Here is a 23,970-nt window from a genome sequence, read left to right on the forward strand (position 1 = left end):
CACGTCTGCTGCCCGCCTGCCTGCCTGCTGTTCCACATTTGTGGCATCTTTACAGTGCTTTGAGTCAGGTAAGGCTCTTTGGTTATTTATTTATTTGTTTTTAATGTAGTGTGTGTTACTGGGGTAGGCGTGAGAGCAGATTGCGCTGTGTGTGTGCGCTGTGTGTGTGTGTTACTGGGGTAGGGGTGAGAGCAGATGGCGCTGTGTGTGTGCGCGCTGTGTGTGTTAGTGGGGTAGGGGTGAGAGCAGATGGCGCTGTATGTGTGCGCGCTGTGTGTGTTACTGGGGTAGGGGTGAGAGCAGATGGCGCTGTGTCTGTGCGCTGTGTGTGTGTGTTACTGGGGTGGGGTGAGAGCAGATGGCGCTGTGTGCATATGGCGCTGTGTGTGTTACTGAGGTAGGGGTGAGAGCAGATGGCGCTGTGTGTGTTACTGGGGTAGGGGTGAGAGCAGATGGCGCTGTGTGTGTTACTGGGGTAGGGGTGGGAGCAGATGGCGCTGTGTGTGTTACTGGGGTAGGGGTGAGAGCAGATGGCGCTGTGTGCAGATGGCGCAGTGTGTGTTACTGGGGTAGGGGTGAGAGCAGATGGCGCTGTATGTGTGCGCGCTGTGTGTGTTACTGGGGTAGGGGTGAGAGCAGATGGCGCTGTATGTGTGCGTTACTGGGGTAGGGGTGAGAGCAGATGGCGCTGTGTGTGTGCGCGCTGTGTGTGTTACTGGGGTAGGGGTGAGAGCAGATGGCGCTGTGTGCAGATGGCGCAGTGTGTGTTACTGGGGTAGGGGTGAGAGCAGATGGCGCTGTGTGCAGATGGTGCAGTGTGTGTTACTGGGGTAGGGGTGAGAGCAGATGGCGCTGTATGTGTGCGCGCTGTGTGTGTTACTGGGGTAGGGGTGAGAGCAGATGGCGCTGTATGTGTGCGCGCTGTGTGTGTTACTGGGGTAGGGGCATTGTTTTGAAAAAGGGGGTGGGGTGGTTGTTCCCCCTCTAAGCCCCGCCCCCTCTAAGCCCCGCCCCCTCTAAGCCCCGCCCCCTGCTGTCACTTCAGTGCGGCCCTCGGCCGCAAACCATACTGCAATTTTGGCCCCCGAGAAAAAGTTTGTGAGTACCCATGGGCTAGAGGGATCGTCTAAAAGAGGGATCATCTAAAAGAGGCATGACGAAAAAAGAGTAACTGAATAATTTCCAAGAAGCATTGTCTATACAATTAAGGATGTGGTTTAAAACATGTGAACTAAATCTATGTCTGACCAGTATTTGGGTAGTGCCAGCCATGCAAAGTACCACACATTAGGGGTGAGACTTAACACATTTCAGTGTGGTGGTCCGCATCACTGCACTAAAATGCAGTCACTCATTTATAGCGCCTACTGATGCTGTCAAGCTGGAGTGTTATAATAAATACTGAACAAACTAGCGCGCAGTTCGCACTGCTCTCACAGACACCGACTGCTGGGGGGCTGGCTCAGCTGCGCTCGCGAACTCAATTTGGCATTCACGTGACACTATGGCATCACAGAGACTGCAACATTGTGTTCCATTATTTCATTTGCTCAACCCAGAGTCAGGATTTATCATAGAGGGCCACCATATCGTTGTGAAACAAGCGAGCATCAGTTATCATTTATATGTTTCTTAAAGTTTGGCTACAGTGGAGCCTGCTGCTGCTCGCACTGCTATCGTGCTGCTGGCCAATATTTGGTACATGCCTGCAGCCTTTCATTAAGATGCCGCTCAAGTCCAGACCGCGGCCGGAGAGAATTAAAGTGCCTGCAGCCTCTTGTGATGCTGGCCCATCCCCTGTAGCTCGCTCTGCCAGACTGTCACTGGTCTCAGGTCATTTAAATCCTAATATATCTAGGCCCGTATTTATACTTTTTTTGCGCCGCATTTGCGTCGTTTTTTGACGCAAAAACGGCGCAAACTTGCAAAATGCCATTGTATTTTGTAGGTTTGCGCCGTTTTGCGTCAAAAAGCGGCGCAAATGCGGCGCTAAAAAAAGTATAAATACGGGCCCTAATTTTAGAGCTTCATCATCATTGCTGAGCCTGTTACAGCTCTGCTCACTGCTTGGCTTTCTGTGTTGTAGGATGCACCTAAGCCCTGCTTCAGTGCCCTCGTGCCCCACCATCAGCCTCATAGCTGGGCATGGTGGTAGGGATAATCAGGAACCAGTGGCAGCTGGAACCCACCCACCCAAAACCTATCACAGTGTCTGCGCCTGAAATAAAAATCTCTATTTATACTGTAGGCTTTTTCATTTTCAAAGTATGAACACCTGAACTAAGTTTGAGGATCTTAAAAACTGAACTGAGAATTCTAATTCTTGTTTTATGTGCTGTGTGACAGTAAACCCAGCCCTGCACCTGACTGTCCTCACATGGTCTGTCGTGGTTTTAATCGCAATGAAGTTTCACGAAGTGTCACACATAAAGTACAGAATGTCACGCATAAACAATGGTAATGCCACACATACCAAATCTGAAATGTGGCAGCTGTGGTAGCGCGCTCTGAGTTTTCTGTTATTGCATCGAGACAGTATTCCTAAATTTACTATTAGAACAGGAGCAGAAAAACATTAAAAACGTATGGATTAGGGGAGCCATAAGGGGCAGTAGTCAATGCTCTCTTTAACTCTTTTGATGCATAACCAGTCTCAGAAGGATTTCTTTTTCAACAAAAAATCTGTGGAATATCTATTGCGTGCACCTAGGAACTGGTGCTTGTGACTGCAGGTTAACATTATTATAACCATGGCAGTATGGGAGATTGAAATGTACCTGTGGCCTTTTGATGATAAACATAATCATGAAGCAAGCGCATTAACCTACTGGGTTGTCAGACTAGATATAAAGATCTCTCAAGCACATGTTGACACTTAACTTTTTATTTTTTTATTTTTTATCTTCACTGAGATAAAAAAAAAAATGCAGATTTTGCCAACACTCATCCTTTTACGTACGGATTAGTTTACACTGGTAAACTACACCTGAATGTCAGTGGAGAGTTACTGCAACACGATACGTTTATAGACCAAGACCAAGAGATAGAGCATCCTGCTTTTAGATTCCACTGCTGGAGCTCTCCATTTTCCCTGGACAGTGCATCAATAGTACCTTCCAGCTTAGGTTTATTCTTTACATTCCTTGAATCTAGAAACGCCGCTCAGGCCTAACTAGGTTACTTGTGGTAGCCACCACACTGCCCTAAATAGCGCCTCACAGCTGCCACCCAGGGACTGACCCATTGCCCCTTTTGCTAATTTGTCCCTGGTGACCAGCGCAAACTGAATATATAGTAATTTAATTAAACATGTGAATGCAACACGTCCTTGATTATTCTTTAAATGAGTAATTTCCTTTTAAAAAGAAAAAGCATATTTAGAAAAACAGCCACTATCTAAAGATGAAATAGATACATCAGCCATGCTCAGCAGACTCAAGGTACACAGACTAACAGTAAACCAGAAAAGAAAGGTTAGTAACCTTTCAAACAAAAGAAGAAATGTCAGCAATGCAAGAGTTGAACAAGAGTAAAGTCCCTGGAAGCAATGACTGACAGGCTGTGTTCTTCCATGATTGTCTAGGACAAAGGATTGACAGATTGTCTGAGGTAGATTTAGAGCCACATAGTAATGGTCAACGCCACCTTCTGTGAGCGAGTCAACTGTAGTTCAGATCCAAAAACCTTGTAGGGACACACAGAAATGTGGCTTTGTAAGGAACCGAATCATTATTTTGAGGTGGGGACTACCCAGGTGGGGACTACCCACTTCAAGGAATAGTCACAACCTTGTTAGGGTTAACATCAAAGTCACTAAATTAACCTGAGTTCAGCCCTCTCTTAGCTACGGCAGACCAGACATGCTTAACTTCCAGGCCCTGGGTACATTTTGCACCAGGGGCATAATGCAGGTCCCTGCATCCCCTGTGGTGAAGGGCACCTCCAACCCTTCAGGGGGCCCTCAACCCTTGAGAAAAGCCCACATATAGACAAAGGCCAATGAATATCTGTGAAATATGGGAGACTCAGGGGCCCCTCTTCATATTCTGGGGGAGGGGGTGGTGGGAGTGGGATTCCATTCTTTTTCATCACGCCATTTCTTTGTACCATATACTAGAGTCTATTAAGAAATTAAAATATGCAAATTAGGAGAATGCCAAATAAAGAGGGAGCACAGGCACTTTGTTACTGCTTAGCAGGGATAAAGTGCACAAAGTTCAACAGCAATCAAAAAATATAGGATCCATAAAAAGGCGAAACAATCAGGGGTGAACACACAGAAAATGTGGATTTCCTAAAGTTTCTTATTTCCCCACTGTCCATGATGAATACGGATGTGAAGGTGCTGAGCAAAGCATCCATAAACAGGCTGCGCAGAGCCTTGGAAGTATTAATTCAAGCTCATCATGGCCGATTCCTACACACAGAAACACACTCTTACAATGCCTTATACACATTTTTATAGGGCTTAAAATCAGAAAAAAGGCATTATTCTCTGGTAGTTTAACATCGTCAGGTGGGCATACATATTTCCTGTGCTGAAATAAATGAGCTTTGTATCTTTGTAGCTAAAATGGATAAAATGATCGAGTTACTTACCTTCGGTAACGACTTTTCTGGTGGATACATTAGCTACCTGTGGATTCCTCACCTAATGAATACTCCCATGGCGCCAGCATTCGACGGAAATCTTCTTCCGAGCTTCTGCACGTCGACGAGGACGTCACATTTGCCCACGCAACGCCGTCTGACGTCATGCTGGCAATAAGAGGTCCTCGCCGACGTGCCGACGTCAGTACCAACACTTTTTTACGTGCCTGAGAACAATAATCCAATGCAATGAAAGATAAAGGCAACATCTCATAACATTGTAAACTACACATCATTGCAAGAAAATGGCTATAGATTTAATATAACCTTTTTTTTAAATCAATACATATATACACTAAACCTGTATATACACAAATAAATATATATATACAAATATCCATATATACATAATCTATTGCAGTCCTCAAGACCAAGAGGAGCACACTCAAGGATTACTTGGTGAGACCAAAAAGGCAACGGGGAGGCGGGTGGGACTGGGAGGAATCCACAGGTAACTAATGTATCCACCAGAAAAGTAGTTACCGAAGGTAAGTAACTCGATCTTCTGATGGATACAACTACCTGTGGATTCCTCACCTAACCTCTTAACCTCAGAAGAAAGGCCTGAAGACCTTGAAAGACCAGCTTAAATTCTAGTAGATTTATGTTACATAATTGAACCTCCAAATCCTGTGAATGTGCTCCTTAGCACTCCATGGATGCATCTGTAGTCATTACTACTTGGGTCACCATACGGAGGAAGGAGAGACCCTCACAGATGTTCTCTTCCCTTACATCACTGACCTTATCTCCAGGGTAATCAAAATGATGTCCTTGAAAGAACCTCAAGATTGTGTCCACTGTGCATCGAGCTGTTCTTGAAGAGGTCTCATGCGCAAAAGGCAATTTGGAATTAACGGGATGCAGGATGACATCATCCCCACCATGGATTTTTATGTCCTTACAGAAGTGCACCTTTTTGATCTTGTTAGTGTCTGCAATTGTGTAACTCTTCAGTGGGAAAGGCCCTTGAAATTTTGGTATCCATGACTGCTCCTAGAAACACCAGCGATCTGGAGATGAGGGATGGTTTTTCGCTGCTGAACCAGAAACCTAGGGATTGGAACAAATGTAGGCAGGCCTCTGTGAACTTCTTTGCTGACGCAAAAGAGGGACGCTTGATTAACCAATTATCCAGGTAGAGGAATACCTGGTGACTGGACAGTAAGAGGAAAGCCACCACTGGTGCAATGCACTTGGTGAATACTCTGGAGGCTGAATTTAACCCGAAGGGAAGCATCTTGAATTGATAATGGCATCCTGCCACCTCAAACCTGAGAAACTTTCTGTGCTTTGGATGTAATGGCACGTTAAAGTATGCGTCTATTAGATCCAGGGAAGATAGTCCCCTGAATCCATCAGCTGCAAAATCGATTGAAGAGATAGCATTCTAAAAGGTTGTTTTTTGATGAACTTGTTCAAGAACCCGAGATCCATTACCTGCCGCCACTTTCCCGACTTTTTTTTTATCAGAAAGAAGTGAGAAAAAAACCTAGATTGTGCTGGTTGTGCAGCACGTCCTCTATTGCTTGTTTTGAGAGAAGTAAATCAGATTTCTTTTTTGAGAACTGGATGATGATGATGATGGGTTGTCTTCTGAGGAGGAAAATTTGAAGGTTTGTGAACAAATTCCAGGGTGTGACCGTGCTGGAATACGTCCAACATCCATTTGTTTGAAAAAATGAGTTTCCGTTGATCAAACAATTTGGATATGTTGTGGCCAAATGGACGTGGGACTGTGGTCCGGTACTTTATTGTCTCCCGTTGACATCTTTAGATTTTCCTCCTGCTAAAGGGTGTGGATGCCCCAGCTGCCTAGAATATGCGCCCGTTGTGGTTGGCCTGTAGAACTGAAGCCGAATACTGTGAACACAAACCCTTTTGAGAGTAGAGCTGAAACTGCTGTTGGAATTGCGGTCAGTAGATATACTGGCCTCTGCCTCAAAAGGGCTGCAACCTGTAAGCTTCCCAGCGACTTAGTCATGTCAGACTTCATCGACTACAATGTGTCGTCAACTTGTTTCCCAAAAAGGTACTCTCCGCTGAGTGTCATGTCCAGTATTTTAGCCTGCCTACAGACGGAAAGTAGTGGCTTTAAGCCAACCTTGGCGCCTCAATACCGCCACTACAGCCATTTGCCTGAAGGCTGTAGAAGAAATGGCTGTAGAAGAAATGTCCATGGCCACATCTATGATCTTGGAAGAGGCCTTTTCACCTTCCGCCAGGACCTATCGTCTCTTTTTTCTTGTCCTAAGGGAGCTAGTCCAGCAATGACAAGATGTCAGATCACATCTGCAGGTTGTATCTCCCCAGGATAGCCGTGGCATCGGAGCCTCTGATAGAAGTACCTGCTATTGCGGCAAACCTCTTGCCTATATTGTGAAGACAGTGGTCTTCCTCCTCCTGAGGGACAGTGCATGGTGACAAAGGATTTTTTGCTCTCCTCTGAGCAACTTGCATGATGACAAAATCTGGTTGGGGGGTGGCCAATAACACATGTAGGGGAACTCTCAGGAGCCTTGAACTTCTTATCGAGTTTTGGAATGACAGCCACCACACACACTGGTGTCATCATCAACTTTAGGCCTTCTTGCCAAATAAAATCTGCGATAGGGATGGCCCAAGTAGTACGTTGTGTTCCTGCCTTAAAATCATAGCTGAAACACTAACTGGCGTAGGAAGCTTGAAGCACTTAGACACTGTCAAGCAAATTGTGGAAACTGCCAATTTCCACAGGTGGCAAATCGACCACTCATGGGGTAAGAGATGCTGGCATTGGTGCAACATAATCATCCCACTCATCACTGTCAATGGGATTCATCTGAATTTTGCCCTCTTCCAAGTGCTGATCATCGCTTTCCTGGAAAGTATCCGGAATTTATTATGGTAGCAGTAAAGTTCTATCTTTCAGAGGCCTAGGTATGCTTTGCGGAGCAGGAATTGCATCCGGGGCTTCCTGTCTCAGTGGAGGCTGCTTAGATGGGTTGGCATCCGGGAATCTTTTATAATAATCATTCAGCATCATGCATAAGTCTGCGAACAGCGTTCTAGTAATACTGACAGATGGTTCCTGAATATGATGCACCTCATCTTCTGGCTCCTCATATGGATAATGATCCTGGAACTTACCAAATTTCTGAGAAGGATGCCCCCTATCAGAGAAAGAATGGTCACCTTCCAGGTAGGCTAACTGATCACCTTACGCTTCTTTATCCTCTGATTCTAGTCATTTTACCCTCATCTGTGAATTCCTGTATGCAGAACCCAATATACACTCATCCTAAGACTTCTGATGCTCAAGAAAACATGCTGAAAGCAGTGGGGAAATGTTGGAAAAGTCTTGAGGCATAGATGAAGTTGTGTCTTTACTAGGAACATGCAATGTGTCTTTTCCTCCCGTCAACGGGACCCTCGAAGGAACTGTCAACAGCGGCGTGGATGACACAGCGCTGAGAGAAAACTTTGTTGACAGTGCAGCGGTGGACTCAGCCCCAAGTGGTCGACAATGAAATCATCATCAGAGAAGGTCTTGACGAATATACAGTTGTCACAGATTTTGTCACTAATGCGGCCGTTGCCGTCCTTTTGAACATCTATGTAGTGGAAGACGTCATCAACACGGTCGACGGTGCGGGTGCTAATGACATGGAAGCCGTTGACAGTAAGTTCCTCATCGATGGTGCAATTGACAGATTATTTTTCCTGAACAGGACTTCTCGAAAGATGTAGGAGGAGCAGATGAAGGTGCTGAATCAGACCTCTGATCTGAAGAAGAAGAGACAGCTGGCTCCTTCCTTGGTCTTTTCTCCTCACTAGTCTCTCTGTTGTGAGACCTAGTTTTTTTTGGAGCCCCTGTGAAAGGACAATGATTATCCTTCTTTCCACTTTCGGGAAGTGGTATGAGGCTCTTCCTCACACTCTGAGCCTGAGTCAATGACAGCTTTCTTCTTCTATAGCCTCAGACGTAACCTTCCCGTAGGGTCTTTGAGGGTTTTTGAAGAAAAAGTAGGACAGTTCTTGCATTCTTTGGGCTGACGTTTAGGATAAAGACAGTGCAGGCTTTCTTTCTGTGAATCCTCAGAATATACTCTCAATTTTCCACAAGTCTTGCAAGGCCTAAACATCTCTTTTTTAGACTCAGACATTCTGTATAAAAAACATAACTGAAGACCCTTCCAAAGTGTACCTCAGATGGTGTTAACATTTGAAGATATGAACTGGAAACTGCAAGTTGAAAGGTTAGCAGTGACACACTGTGACAGAGCAAAGCTCAGGGCGATTCCCTAACACAAACATTAGGTAAGAAATCTGAGGTATTGTGGGTCTGTATGGGATAAGTGCTTAGGGTCTCTGCTCTGATGGGCTGAAGTTTGGGTGTACTAAATCAATGTGAATGTGATACTAACTGCTATTGATTTTTCAATGTAGTTTAATGCTAATGCTTTAGCGCTGCTTTTATTACTGTTACAGTGGGACTCCATCCATGACAACAGGGAAGATTAAAGCATGTGAATCTATAAAAGATACAATACTGGAGGATATTCTAACAGCCCCCCTTCATGTTTATTCATAAAGACTAAGAGCAATATGAAAGTAGCACAATGGAGGTCATGGGGCAAAACGGTCAGAGATGTATTCCCAAACACTCTTTACATTTCAGGAATGTCACAGGGCCTTTGGGGTGAGGTTGAGTCAATTCCTACAATATGACAGTCTGGTCCAAATCGCTAGAAAGGCATAGGTAGGATATCCGGATGTACCCTTTTCTAAATAGTGATGGAATCTTTTAGTCTCCATACCCATTCAGGCACTGCTCTGTCAAGTAACCACTTTAGCCTTAGAACCCGCCGTAGCGGGCTCTACTGGCTATTAAAGGCCCACTCCCCGCGTTAAATGCCCGAGCCGAAGGCGAGGGCATTTAACAAGGGAGAGGGACTTTAATAGCCGGTAGAGCCCGCTACGGCGGGTTCTAAGGCTATTAGAACATTCTGCCACTCAGGGCAGAATGTTCTATTAAAAAAAAAAAAAAATCACGGAGCCCGAGGGGATTAAAATCCCCTCGGGCTCCGTGAGGCTTTGTTCACATCTGTTGCTGTGAACAAAGCGAACATTGGAATGTTGGCGCTGCGGGCTTTTACCGGCCAGTAAAAGCCCGCAGCACTCCATTGTTTTCAATGGAGCCCCCAGCATTCCAATGTTCTAATTGCTGGTAACAATGCAGTGTTCTTTGCTATGATCAAACTCACGTGGCCCTACAATTCACTACCTTAACGTTTCAATCCTAATGTGACTCACATAAACATGTTTTAAGAGAGAGGAGAATGAGAAAAGACGAGAAGGGAGGCAGGGAGAGAGAAATCAAAAGGGAGAGAAAGAGAGATGCATAGCGAGACAAAGTGATGGTTGGATGGACATAGATCATAGTAGGAAGAGATATGCAGATGCATCCATCACAGACAACCAGGACATCGGCATACATTCTAATTGACAAAGCCTTTACACTGACATGGCTAAAACTGATACTGTCATGAGTATGAAAAACTGCTCTAGAGCCTGATTTGCTAGTTCTGGTGATAACATGTTAAGTTTGGGAGAGGTGATGGTAATGTCAGTTTTAATCTGGTGTTTGTAGTGCTTATGATGATGATGAGAAGGTATGTTAGATCAACGTTGTTAATATGAAGAAGATGAGCCTTGAAGTGACATCCAAGGAGTAGCACCTGAAAATGAGGTGATGTCCATTACAAACCTGGCCATGATCGTAAAATCCTTAGTGAGTACATTTCCAACAATGAGGTGTTCACTGTTCTGAGTTGATCTATGGAGCGAAGCTCAGCTAGAGCATTTCACATGTTATGAGTATGTTTTCCCACTAGGAAGTTAGAGCAAACATAGCAAAAGTAACATAGATGTCCAACATTTATGGCCATCACCTGGGCATCCACAGTGAGTGGCTTGCCCCTACTGGGTAACTGTATTGCTGTCCACAGCCAGTAACACTGAATATACCGGTAGGAAGTGTCTGGGCGATGGTGCTGATGAGGTGAAGCAGATTCTTGGCTTGATCAGCTGGTCAGAGAGGTGGGGAAACCTAGTCCCTTCTTCCCCAAATGACATCACAAACTTGGCACTGAGGTCCTCAAAAACCAACATGTATGTTGACAAGGTTTCAAACAATTACTGCAAGACTTACACCCAAAGCCAAATGAGCAACTGCTTAGTGTTGGGGAGGGGCAGTCTGAACTGTCCTGAGAAGGAGGAGGATTTGCTCTATAAGCAAACAGTCAAATTATTTGGAAGATCATAGAAAGACTCAAGGCCTAGTAACTGAATGGCCTTCTACTCTTGAATGTCCCTATTAAACAATCCTAGGCCCCTGTTAGATGTCCAAAAAAAAACGGTCAAAGAGAGGCAAGAAAAGCCTCTTGCTCAGTTAGAGGTAGATTTGCAACCCAAGTCCAGAACAAATGTCTTGCACATACCTTGCCAATCAGCCTTGTAGACTAACTCCTGTCCTGGAGGGAGTAATCATCTCCATACGGTTCCACTGGAAACCAGCAAGAGTGAAACCCCTTATAAGAAAATCTGGAGCTCCACCCGTAGCAAAATGCAACCAAATGGTTCTAAGAAAGCTTAGTGCGCGAAACAGCCAGTATGTTGTAAGCCCAGGATATATGACAGGTTCTAAAAGTGCTTAATGGGTATTTCAAAACATAAAACAGGATGGAAAACTCTCTTCATACACCTTCTATACAACTGTGCATCTGGGTCAAAGTCTGCAAAATCTCCAGGCAAAAAGCATGGCCAACAAGAGATGGCACAAGAACGGATGATCCAACAGACTAGATTTAGCATGACAGAATGACACAATTTTGTATGCCCCTTCTCTGAAGCCAGAGAGGTGAGTAGCAGGGCCTGGTTGAATGGTCACTGGAAGAGGACTCAATGTTATTTTTTACCTGAGCTCCCGAGCCAGGTCTCCTGCAAATGCCTGACACCACAATGCAATAGGTCTGGCAGGGATGAAGGATAGACTGCTGCCCTCGATATAGAAGTGAGACTTAATGATGGACAAAGTCATAGGTGGCGGTGAGTGTGGCTGCATTCCTCAGAGGGAGACTGTAGAGGCAGCATGCCAAAGGTTGCAGTGTGATGGCGCTTGAAACCCAACAACTCCTGGGAGATGCCCTGGAGGACTACAAGAACTGTTCCCAGAGCAACAATATACAGATTAGAGGCGTGAGTGCTACTGTGCTTACTGCTGAGCTTGAAAATGATTTTCAGGAGCTGTTTCCACACATCCTCCACAGGAGTCTGAGGGTTGTGATCTCACCATTGATTGCACTCACCGGGTCTACCTACCAGCAGCGGAACCAACTGGCACCAGATGTGCCAACCAGAGTTCATTTCAACACGATCATGAAGGGCATTTTGAGAGCGGTTCGGAAAATGGATTCCATCATCTTCAGGGGCGACAACCTCAGCTTTTTTCACTATATATCGCTCAAGACCCTGACCAAACGTGTTTTTAGGAACCTACTGTCTTACCTATGTGACAGGAAAATCGGGTATGGCTAGGGTTTCCCGATGCACTTAATCTTTACAACTGACAACAAGCAGAGAGCCCCATGCACATCAGATGAAGACCGAACACTGCTGCATATGGCCAATCCTGCCGAGCCCGGCAGTGACCTGCTGCGGTCCCATGGCTACTCGCAGTTGGACACATGGCAATCACCAATCTCAAAGACGGCTTCAAATTTTTCAAGAAACTCACACCCTAGCTTCATCAGCAGATAGACTGGACGATTACTGATTTGTTCCTCCTTATGTTGTTCAGCCTAGCTTTACAATTCCAGTCCCTTCCATTATTCATTGTTCCAGGGTGTGCACGACCCCACCAGAGTTCACTTGGATAGGGCACAAGATTCTTCCAGGAGGATGAGGGCCTTACTTTCCTTAGTAAGCTTGCTCTCTGCAGTGGTATGTTAGCAAATTGGTATTCTGAGATCAGGCGCTATGAGACTCAGTGCGACAATCCCTAGAGCATTACTTTAAGAAAAACAATAGCAGCACTACTGGGAAGTGAACTTATAAATAACACATCTATCTTTGACCGACTAGCCAAGGCTCTGGCCTGGAGACCCGCTTTTCCCAGCTTGAGTCCCAGCACAAGGCCACAGGCTTGAATAAGGTTTATAAAGAGCTGGGACAAGTTTGAGTTGAAGTAGAACAGCTCTATATGACAGATGTGGTGCGAGAATAACAATGCTCCTGAACATTTACCAGAAACTTTATGTGATGGGGGATAAGGCACATCGATTGCTGGCATATGAATTGTGGTGGAAGCAAAGTAGAAACCATATTCCTGCCACGAGAGATGAGGCGGGGGCTTACCATACATACACAGCCGATTTTCTCTATCTTTTCTAGGCATATTATGCACTGCTTTACCAAGCACATAGCCCTTCGGCATCCACCTAGACCACTATTTACAGGATTTTACGTTTCCACATGTTGACCCCGTGCTAGTCGAGGAACTGAAGGAGTCCGTATACTCTGAAGAGAAGAAGTCAGCCATACACCAACTAAAAGGCAAAAAAGGCCCCTGGTACAGATGAGTTCTCATTATCATTTCATAAAGCTTATTGTGAACTTAGCAAAACTCCTAACCAAGTTCTTCAACTCTTTGCTTCTCACCATATCAGTTACACCGACCTTGATGGAATCCACTGTAACCTCGCTGTTGAAACCGGGCAAGCACCCTCTGGCCTGCTCTTCCTACAGACCCACTGCCCTGTTAAACTTTGATATTTAAATACTTTTCTCCATCTTGGTCTCACACCTACAGTCCACCTGCCCATTATTTGTGTCATTAGAAACAGGCAAGCTCAAGATAATGAACGGCTGGTGGTGAATGTTGTTGATGTGGTAGAATGCTTCAAAACAACCACCCTCTTACTTTTTCTAAACGCAGAGGCTTCTGACTGAGTGAACTGGGAGTTCCTCAGCACGGCCCCCTCTAAGATGGGACTAGCTCCCCATAAGACAAGATACCTGCTGGCCAACTATGAAACCCTGATAGCTCAAATCAGGGTCAATGGTACTCACACTTCCCCAATACCCCTTGGCAGAGGGACCAGTCACGGGTGCCCCTTCTCATCACTGATATTTGCACTCACAATGGAACCATTAGTCCTCTGCACAGAAATGAATACCAGGATTCAGCGGCTCAAGGTGGATGGGTGTTGGAAATGGCCCTTTCTGCAGGGTTTCCCCTCCTGTTTTGGCTTCTGACCTCCTGCTTTTGATTGTGTGCTGAATTTAATTTTTGCTGGCATTAGGACTCTGGGCTCTTTACCACTGCTGACCAGTGCGAAAGGGCAAGTGCTCCATGTCTAAATGGTATTGGTGATTGGTTTATCCATGATTGGCATATCTGATTTACTAGTAAGTTCCTAGTATCGTTCACCATGTGTGCCCAATGCCTGTATATCAAATGCAACTAGTGGGCCTGCAGCCCTGATTGTGCCACTCAGAGGAGTAGCCCTGTAAACATGTCTCAGACCTGCCACTGCAGTGTCTGTGTGGGTAATTTAAACTGCTGTTTCGACCTGGCAAGTTCACCCACTTGCCAGGTCCAGACCTTCTTTTTTTCCATGTAAGTCACCCTTAAGGTAGGCCCAAGGCATCCCCATTGGCCAAGTTCAGTTTATTTAAAAGGTAGGACATGTGCTGGTGTGATTCACATGTCCTGATAGTTAAATACTGATAAATTTGTTTTTTACTATTGCAAGGACTCTCTCTCTCATAGGGTAATGTGGGGATTGCCCTGAAATATCTTTTAAGTGTAATTTCCTATTGGGAGCAGATAGAAAGCTTGAGTTTGGGGTCTCTAAACTCACAATTTAAAAATACATCTTTTGGTGAAGTGGGTTTTTGAATTATAAGTTTGAAAATGCTACTTTTAGAAAGTAGGCATTCTCGTGCTTAACTATTTTATGCCTCTGCCTGGCTGTGGCAAACACGTCTCGGTCAGGATGACAGTTGGGCTGTTTGTGAATTCACTCTAGGCAGTCACACAAAGGGAGCTGAGGTGTGCCCTGCAAAGCCTGATGGTCTTCCTTGGCTAGAGTGGTGGGAGGAGCTGACACGTGCACCTGAATAGGTCTGTGTTTGTCCTTGCACAATGCAGTTTCCAACTCCCTGGAGAATGTCTGGGGCCAGGGCAAGGAAAGGAAAGATCTTGTGCAATATAAAGACTTTTTATTTGATGTTTGCCTACATTAAAGGTAGAAATGGGTATCAGTACTGGACCTCTGACCCCTAAAAGTTAGAAAATTTCTGGACTGATGACATTGTGCTAGAAGAAGAGCTGGAGGCCATAGGAGGGACTACTGCCTGTTGCTTTGTTGTGCTGGCCTACTGCTTGCTGCTTCTGTCCTGGGAGAGGAAGGACTAGACTTTGTTTTCTACATCCTGCTTTCCAAGGGCTTGAACTGAGCTTGTTTCTTGTTAAGAAGTCTAAAGGACATCAAAGACGTCATCTGCCAATGCCTGGGCTCTTCTGCTGAGAGTCCTGATTTGCTTAGTGGGGTGAACTCTAGTCCCTGGGCCCTTGGAAGTCTATGCTGGTGACCCAAAGGAGAAAATCCATGTATTGACCCGCTGCAGCAGAAAAATCGACGCAGTGCTTGTCCTGCAGCTGGAGAATCCATACAACGCCTGTCTTGCGGCTGAAAAAAATCAACACAGTGCCTGTTTCCTCACGGCTCCATCAACAGCGTATCTGGATTTTCAACTCATTGTCCCCCGGCGTCAATTTCTCATTGTAGTGAGGAACTGAGACTGTGTTTCCAGAAATCACCTCCTCTGCCAGTAAGGAACCGACACATCGACTCTCCTGCAAGAAAATAATCAACGCACCACCTGCCTGCGCAGTAAGGAACAAACGCATCGCTTTGTTTCTTGGTACCTCACCTCCCCTGCGGCCTGCATTGTCTTTGATTTTCAAGTATCCCAGACACTTTGTGCTAAAAAGATACAACCATTGACTCCAACAGATTAAGACTCATTAAAACCTTTAAAAAGTGATATCTTCACTTGTGTATGTTGGATTGTTTTCATTTGTGGCTTGTCTTACTCAGATAAATACTGTTTATTTTTCTAAACCGGAGTGGAGTACTTTTGGGGTGTTACTGTGTGTGTTGTACAAATACTTTACACATTGCCTCTGAGTTAAGCCCGACTGCTCGTGTCAAGCTACCAATGGGGTGAGCAGGTGTTATCTTAGCTGTGTACCTCCTTTACCCTGAATTCAGTAAGAATCCCTACTTGGACAGGGTACAAACCACCACTAACTAGAGACCCAATTTCTAACAATGAGGAACAATATGAACTGGCATTATTTGCCAATGATGTACTATGTTTTCTCATGTGCCCAAGATGCCTCTTTCACGGCTGTTGGAAGTACTAAAACAATTTGAAGACAGGATTCCACAATAATTACAAAAAGTCAACGGGCATAGGGGTAGCTGATCCCACCCATAGGATTTGCGCCTTACTGCTCACCTTTGGCCTGCTTTGGTGGCAACCTCTCCATGCTGCCTGGGGATTCACTTGACTAACTCCGTTCATAAGCTCTACAACCATAACATTTCACCGGTACTAGAGCCTCTACTCAAAGATCTCTACCGCTGGGGCAAGATGGAGATATCCTGCTGGGTCATATCAATGTCGTGAAGATGAACTATCTTCCAAGGGGGAGTATATGTAATGCACACTCTGCTCCACTGGCTCCCCTGTGAGACTATGCAACAAGCCCAAAAGAAACTATTACAATGTGTGTGTGTGTGACATAATTCTATGCCCGCAAACTTCAAGTAACACTTTATAAGAGAACGTTGGATGGAGGGAGGGGGCGGTCAAAGTGTTTCCCAACACAGAATACTATATTCATGCCTCCCAATAACAATCCGCTGAGGACTGGAACAAACCCCCTATACAAACCCTTTAGTGCCTTTGGAATAGGGATGCTCCATCATTTCCCTACAGCATATTATGTGGATGAGGCCCGAGACAACGTTTCACCTCCACAAACACTAGAATATGCTATTGCAACCCTTCTGAGGCATTGGGACAGAATTAACTGTAGCTGGGCAGCCACTACATACCATTTCCCACTTTCCCCCATTGTGCACAATCTGGAATTTGTGGCAGGCACTTTTGACACTCGCTTCACAGACTGGAGTGCCCCCATTGTTGGGGGATCCCTACCAAGATGGAATCATCTTGGATGGGCAGATTTGTAGGCAATGCTTTCACCTGACCTTTGCAGACAAGTTGCGCCTCGAATAAGTACTACATTGGGCAAACACACCCACAGTGAAAGATAAAGACAGTAGAGTTAAAACATTCCTGGAACTAGTCTTTGCACAAGGATCCACTACGAAAGGTACTACCCACCATTACTGTGCCCTTTGAGACTTTTTCTAGCCACAGCGAGATCCTTACTAGTCATGATGGTAACAGGACTTACATATCACTATTGCTGATGACACGTGGAAGTGGATATGGGCATGCATGCACCAAGACCTCCATTGGCTTACAACATAAGGCAATTCTTCTAAACTCCTTACAAGATGGTACTTCACCCCGTTTAGATAACACGCCATGGTAGGAACGCCCAATCACTGCTGGAGGGGTAGTAACTCTAGGGGTACTTATTTGCTTTTGTGGTGGGAATGCACACGTTACGCGCCGCTGGGCGGAGGTGCTCCTGCTGATCTCCCAGATATGTTCAGTGACCCTGCCAATGGACTCCCTAGTGCTTTTATTGGGAGAGGCAGGGGAAGATTACATTTATCCATACGCAACCCCTTTGACACGTTGCTTGCGTTTTTCCTCCTGGCAGCAAGCTTAACTATAGCCTACAACTGGAAGGACCACTTCCGCCATGCATGGGTCTGTGGTGGCCTAAGGTATGGCATATATATGCCATGGAATGACTGACAACAATGATTACAGACAAGATGCATAAGTTCAAATGTACTTGTCTACCTTTTCAGACTTATGTTGAGGGATAGGGCAAGCGTGTACCCAACCACTACTGTACCTACTAGCCTACAATGAGCCTGTACTTGGGGGGGGATAACAAACTGGAGTGGTAAAGGTGACAAATAGTTACAATAAGTTCTGGCACTAGTATCATTGCGTAACAATGATCTACTTGCCTATTGGTTTTGCTAATGCTCAAGTCATTTGATGTAATGCATTGCCCTGATTGCTAATGTGATGCTGTTACCCTCTGGTTCATGTACTTCTTTCTCCTAATGCTGCCATCACCCTAGACTCATCTCCTTTCCCTCGCCACCTTTTCTTTCTCCTCCTTTGTTTTTTGTATCTCTCCCCATTGTTGATTTGTTCACGAATTCCACAAATAAAGCTTTAAAAAAGGGAACTTTTAATCAAGAAACATACAATGAAGCCATTAAAAATTGCGTTAGTGACATTATCAAAAAAAAGCGATGACAGACTACTGTACAAAGGACTTAGTAGAAAAAAAATAATAAAAGAAGAGTGCCAGACTCCTTGTAGGAAGTCTTGTGCTTAACATAATAAACGACATGCAATTCCACTTGCAGGTTTTTATCAGTTGTATTATTAGTGATTTTGTTAACTCAAGTTTTTCAGATTCGAAGTTACTATCTTGAAGGGAAGTAACCTATATGTTCTTTAGTCTATGCTTGTTTAGCTCAACATCACTTGTTTTTAGAGCTAAACATCCTAGATCTAAGGAACAACTCCGCTCGAGACGCAAACTGCACCTGCAACCGCCATTCTTCTAAATGAAATCTTCTTTTTATTTTTCAGTCCTTTGCAGTCATGGGACAAACATTAGCAAAAGAAACGACAGATATTAATCTATTTTTTTGCCTTCTCCACCTTAAACTGTGCGCCTAAAAGTAGTAGTTCACTTTACCTGCCTAATACATTTTAAGGAAGGGTATGCTCTTTCAGGTTTAGATATGTACTGAGCAGTTTGAAAAGACCTGCTTTGATACTGTAACATCGTTTACACTACAGGGGTCTCCAGCCTTTTCCGTGATAAGAGCTGTTTATCGTCAATGAATACCATGCAACTGTTATTATTGTTGCAATAGTGAGCATATCAGACAAGATTAAATTAGTACCACCAACGAAAGATTACCAGCAGTGATCATTTAAGAGTCTCAGACAGTGTCGCCACCAATAAAAAAGTATTTATATATTTGGGATACCTCTACATGGGTAGTACGTAAGAGCTATAGCTTTAAAACCCCGGGGAGCAGGGTAATATGTGTCATAAGTCTACAAGATACTGCATGATTTATCACTCAAATATCCTCTTTGAACACATATGCACAAAGTGTATCACTTTTCTCAAAACTTCCGCTTTATGAGTTATGAAAATACACACATTTTTATCTTTAATATACGCTTTTCAATTTTGATATACAGGTATTAATTTAACCAAGAAATGCTTCAAGTTTTGTAGGCTGGGCTGCACTCAGGAAAGCTACTTACGGGCAGCTGGAGAGCTACCAGCAGCTCACGAGCTACTTGTTGGAGAAGCCGGTTTGCTGAGTGAGGATGCCACCTCTATAACTTAACAAGAAGTTTTAACCAAAATTATTATTAAAATAGTGCTGCAAGGCTCATTTTGTTGACTCAAAGACAGATATCATTACTAAAAGAGGCTGCTGCACGATTGTGGACTACAGTGGTACATTTATATCAGACATTGCTCCTAAAATCAATCTTATATTAAACAGAATAAAACTGAATTTTGACACTGCTGCATATTCTACATGAAGGACTCAAGACGATGCGGACGCTGCAAGATATACATTACTAGACCATTGTTTTAGGAAAATATCTATCAAATACGAAATTCAGAATAATTAAAAAAACACTGTTTCTGATCAGAAATAAAGAGGGCGATTTGAGTAAATAGTAATCACAATCAATGGCAAAGCCAGTAAGTCTGACTTTAATGCACTAATATCTGCAAACCGCATACACATATTCCTATGTGTTACCACATTAAAGTGAATTCCCCCGACTTTAACAGTGATTCATTTGTTTTACGGAGCCGTTATGTACGCCATCGTATATGTGTATGCATGTGTAAAATATATGCACATGTGTGCGCGATACGCATGTGAGTACTGGGTGAAGCTTTAAAAATCCTGCTTCATGCAACAAAAAAAAAAAATTATAATAATAAACGATTGCTTTGTGTATATGATAAATGAATGGAAACCTAATGTAATGTGATGATTCGTTGCACTTTTGAGATGTAAAACAGTCTTTCATTCATTGTAATGCAAGCACTCTACATGAGGAGGAATAATGCCTCAAACAGCCAATATCATGAGGTGAGAGAAAATACTTCTCTGGGCGGCAGCAGCAAAGCCCACCCTGTGTATAATTTAATGAATTGGTAACAACAGTACATTGCGGTCGGCTGAGCTGTAAACCTAGACTAAGAAACAACCGCAGATGACTGGACCCTAGTCACCTGTCGCAATTGTGGATTTCATTTTTTTTCACAGTGTTAGCACTCGCAGGGTTTGGGCAGTAAGCCTTGATATGTCTCATCAATTATGACACAAATCCTACAATATCGTTTTTTTGAAACGCAAGTATCCGAAAACTGAAACAGGCGGAATAAAATCGTGCAAATAATAAGAGCAAACCGTTTTCCCAGCAGATATGCGGCACAAAGAAATACTGAATTCAACATAATCAGGTTGCCCAGTACTATTTTCGACAATCGATCAGCAGAGCTAAAACCTTCCTTTCTCAGTCACAAGAAAAGGTCTTTCGTTGAGGTGTGGCTAGACTTATTATTCCATGTGAAAGCGTTGATGGTATTTCAACATTGTGAATTCAAGAGCTAGGACTGTAGATAAGAATCTTGTTGAAGAGATTTCACAATTTTGCCAGGATGCTCATTGTCGTATAGTTCCCTCTGCCTGTGATGATGGGAGGACACATGTTGATGTGTTCAGAGACTTACTGCGTGGCATTTTTTTTTATTGTCTACTGACTACTACAACTTTTTCTGTATTAGGGTACATTAGCATCTCATGTTCTCCTACGGGCATTGTAATAAGCAATATGGAAATAATTAATTTCAGTTATTAACTTATAACATAGTTGGATTGTGTACGTTGAGTATGTAGACCAGTGGTTCCCAACCTTTTGATTTCTGTGGACCCCCACTTTAACATTAATGGAACCCAGGGACCCCCACTTAATCATCATGGGAATCCGGGGACCCCTGCCTGAGTCATTACTGGAAGCTGGGGACCTAATTTGCCAATATTTGTTAATATTTTTAAATTTTCTAGGCTCTCACGGACCCCCTGAGAAGGCTTCGTGGACCTCCAGGGGTCCCCGGACCACAGGTTGGGAACCACTGATGTAGACAATAACCAGTAGACATGGATGCTAGTGTGATGCTAGAATACAATACATACAGTAATGTGTGCTGAGAACACGACGGTTTGAAACCAGACAGCATCAATTAAAGGCATTTCAATAAGAGGGCGTGAACAGCTGCCATGCACGGAGGACATATGCCCCTCTGGCCTTTCACACATACCTAATAATAAATCCAGCACTTGTTTTGATTTAGAAAAGAGGAAAATATCTCCGAGTTGGATGGAGACTGGAGGCCCAGTATATGTCTGGAGGATCATATGCTGAGGTCTGGTATCATGAAGGAATTGGAAGCGTGAGGAGGCGTCCTTCAACACCATTGTGGAGTAGGAATTCAACACAACACCCGAGCTTCAGTCTACTATCACAGTGCCAAGTGCTTATTTGCGGCCCCAAACTTGAATAGGAAAGTGATGCAAACAGAGTGCTCAGGCCACGCGAAACAGAGTGCTTAGGCATTGGCGGCTGGTCTAGAAATGAACTGTATCAGGCATTTAGGGGGGATTTGAGAGCTGCTTCGAGGATGTGGTGTTGGCATGGGCTTCCAGAAGTGTCAGTAGAGAATGAGGCACCTCTAGAGTTTGCAATTTTCAACAGTCACGGATCAGATGCAGGGATGGGTGGAGTCTTGGCAGGTGGAGATTTGCTGGCCCCCTCCAATGGAGGTCCCACCACAACTCGTTTGCTGCACTGAACACTAGGAATAAGGCCCATTAATAAGGTTGTTTCTTATGCTAGGAGATGTATCACTCATTTTTCTCTCCCCTGCCCGACTATTTCACTGTTGTGAGGGAATGAATGACAGGCATGCAGTTGCTACTGAAGAAATATGGTTGTGTCTGCTCCCTCTACTGAAGCAAGCAATGCAACTGTGGTTTGCTGGAGTCTGCCCTGAAACGATGATGCTTTCAATCCTGGGGACTTGCTACCCTGCATAGTTGACATGCTGCATCAATGAATTGAACAGTGTAGAGGCCGTGCATATTTGTTAAGATGAAAGAAAAGAAAGGCAGGCTGCTCCAAAAATACTACAATGGACAGCCATTAGAAACAACCAGTGCCCAGAAACCACGCTACTAAAGATACTGGCAGAGCCCCTTCACCATCACCAAAGGTTTTAGCTGCAGCTCAAGAACCAACCATAAGTAGTGTTTTATCAACTATTATGGACACAAGGTCTTTATTGGAGAACTGATGCAGCAGCAATCAATTTGAATCTGGTGAGGGTGGTCAGTTAGGGTCACACGGAAGGAGGAGACTATAAAAAAAACCTTGAAAGACTGAGGGGGTCATTCTGACTCTGGCGGTCCATGACCGCCATGGCGGAGGGCGGCGGAAGCACCGCCAACAGGCTGGCGGTGCTTCCTGGGCGATTCTACCGCCGCGGTCAGAAAAGGGGAGCCGGCGGCTTCCCGCCGGTTTCCCGCTGGCCCAGGGAATCCGCCATGGCGGCGCTGCTTGCAGCACCGCCATGGGGATTCCGACCGCCTTCCCGCCAGCCTGTTTCTGGCGGTGTCCACCGCCAGAACCAGGATGGCGGGAACGGGTGCCGTGGGGCCCCTGGGGGCCCCTGCACTGCCCATGCCACTGGCATGGGCAGTGCAGGGGCCCCCTAACAGGGCCCCACAAAGATTTTCACTGTCTGCTTTGCAGACAGTGAAAATTGCGACGGGTGCCACTGCACCCGTCGCACCCCTGCAACTCCGCCGGCTCCATTCCGAGCCGGCTTCATTGTTGAAGGGGCTTTCCCGTTGGGCCGGCCGGCCGTCTTCTGGCAGTCGCCCGCCGGCCCAGCGGGAAAGCCGGAATGGCCGCTGCGGTCTTTCGGCGGGAACCGCTTGGCGGCCGGCGACCGCCGAAGTCAGAATGACCGCCTGAATCTGTTGCAGCAGATGGTGGGGGGGTTACAGAAACTAACAAGGAAAATTGGAGACAAGAGCCAAGGATGCAAATTACTGCTCTTGAGGGAGTTATACATGCCAAATAGGTTTGCTAAAGGGAGCTGCCAGTCCGAATAAGAAACCTTACTTAGAGGACGGAGTTATCCAAACAATGAAACCAAGGGTTCGGCAAAGGTTCTTCTCTACGGAAAGGGCTAATAGGACACCTATGCCACATAAGGTACGTCGCCTGATGTGGTAACCCTTAAACTCCTGTAAACAGAGACCAAATACTTCAGGGAGCAAGAAGGACAGGGACTCATCCAGTATGGAAACTCCCCCTAAGTACTGTTCCTAGACTACATGCAGTTAGTGCATAGACAGAGAAAATTATTTGATGCAGTCGAGAAGAGATTAAGATTCAAGCATATGCTTCACTCTTTTGTAGGTCTCAGAGTGGCAGACGGCAAACAATCTTTTTTGTGGCTCCTAAACAGGCATAGGATAGGCTGGAAACTAAAAGCCATAAATGTGAACATTGTTTAAATAGATTATTTTGGTTAAATATACCAACAAGACAATAATTACACTGCATAATAAAACAGTCATACCATCCAAACAAAATTAATAATAACATTTAAAGCAAATCATTCTATCAAGGTTAAGTAAAAATTACCACTTATTAATGGAAAAAAAGAAAATTGCAATAAGGACCAGTCAAGCTGCGTTTTTAGTAGGAGCTAAAAGTTCATAACTCATGCAGCTTAAGTCATTGTACCAATCGTCACAGAATTGTTGGGTACAAATAAATCACATTTAATGAACTTCATTTGATAACTGACAAGTAGTTAGTCCATTCACCCAAAATAAATAAAACAATAAGTAGCATAAAACAATATCTGCAATATCAGACTTTTGAATACGGTAGACAGATCGATTGTTTGTTAAAACA

The 23,970-nt window shown here is 44.6% G+C and overlaps 1 protein-coding gene across 1 annotated transcript in view; it reads right to left on the reverse strand.

The window, feature by feature from the left end:
- The window catches only part of FAM241A (family with sequence similarity 241 member A), a 138,125-nt gene that overhangs the window by 1,029 nt on the left and 113,126 nt on the right, over positions 1-23,970 (reverse strand). The gene's annotated exons all lie outside the window — the stretch shown is intronic.

The sequence above is a fragment of the Pleurodeles waltl genome, chromosome 1_1 (assembly GCF_031143425.1).
Source record: "Pleurodeles waltl isolate 20211129_DDA chromosome 1_1, aPleWal1.hap1.20221129, whole genome shotgun sequence".
NCBI classification, from domain to species: Eukaryota; Metazoa; Chordata; class Amphibia; order Caudata; family Salamandridae; genus Pleurodeles; species Pleurodeles waltl.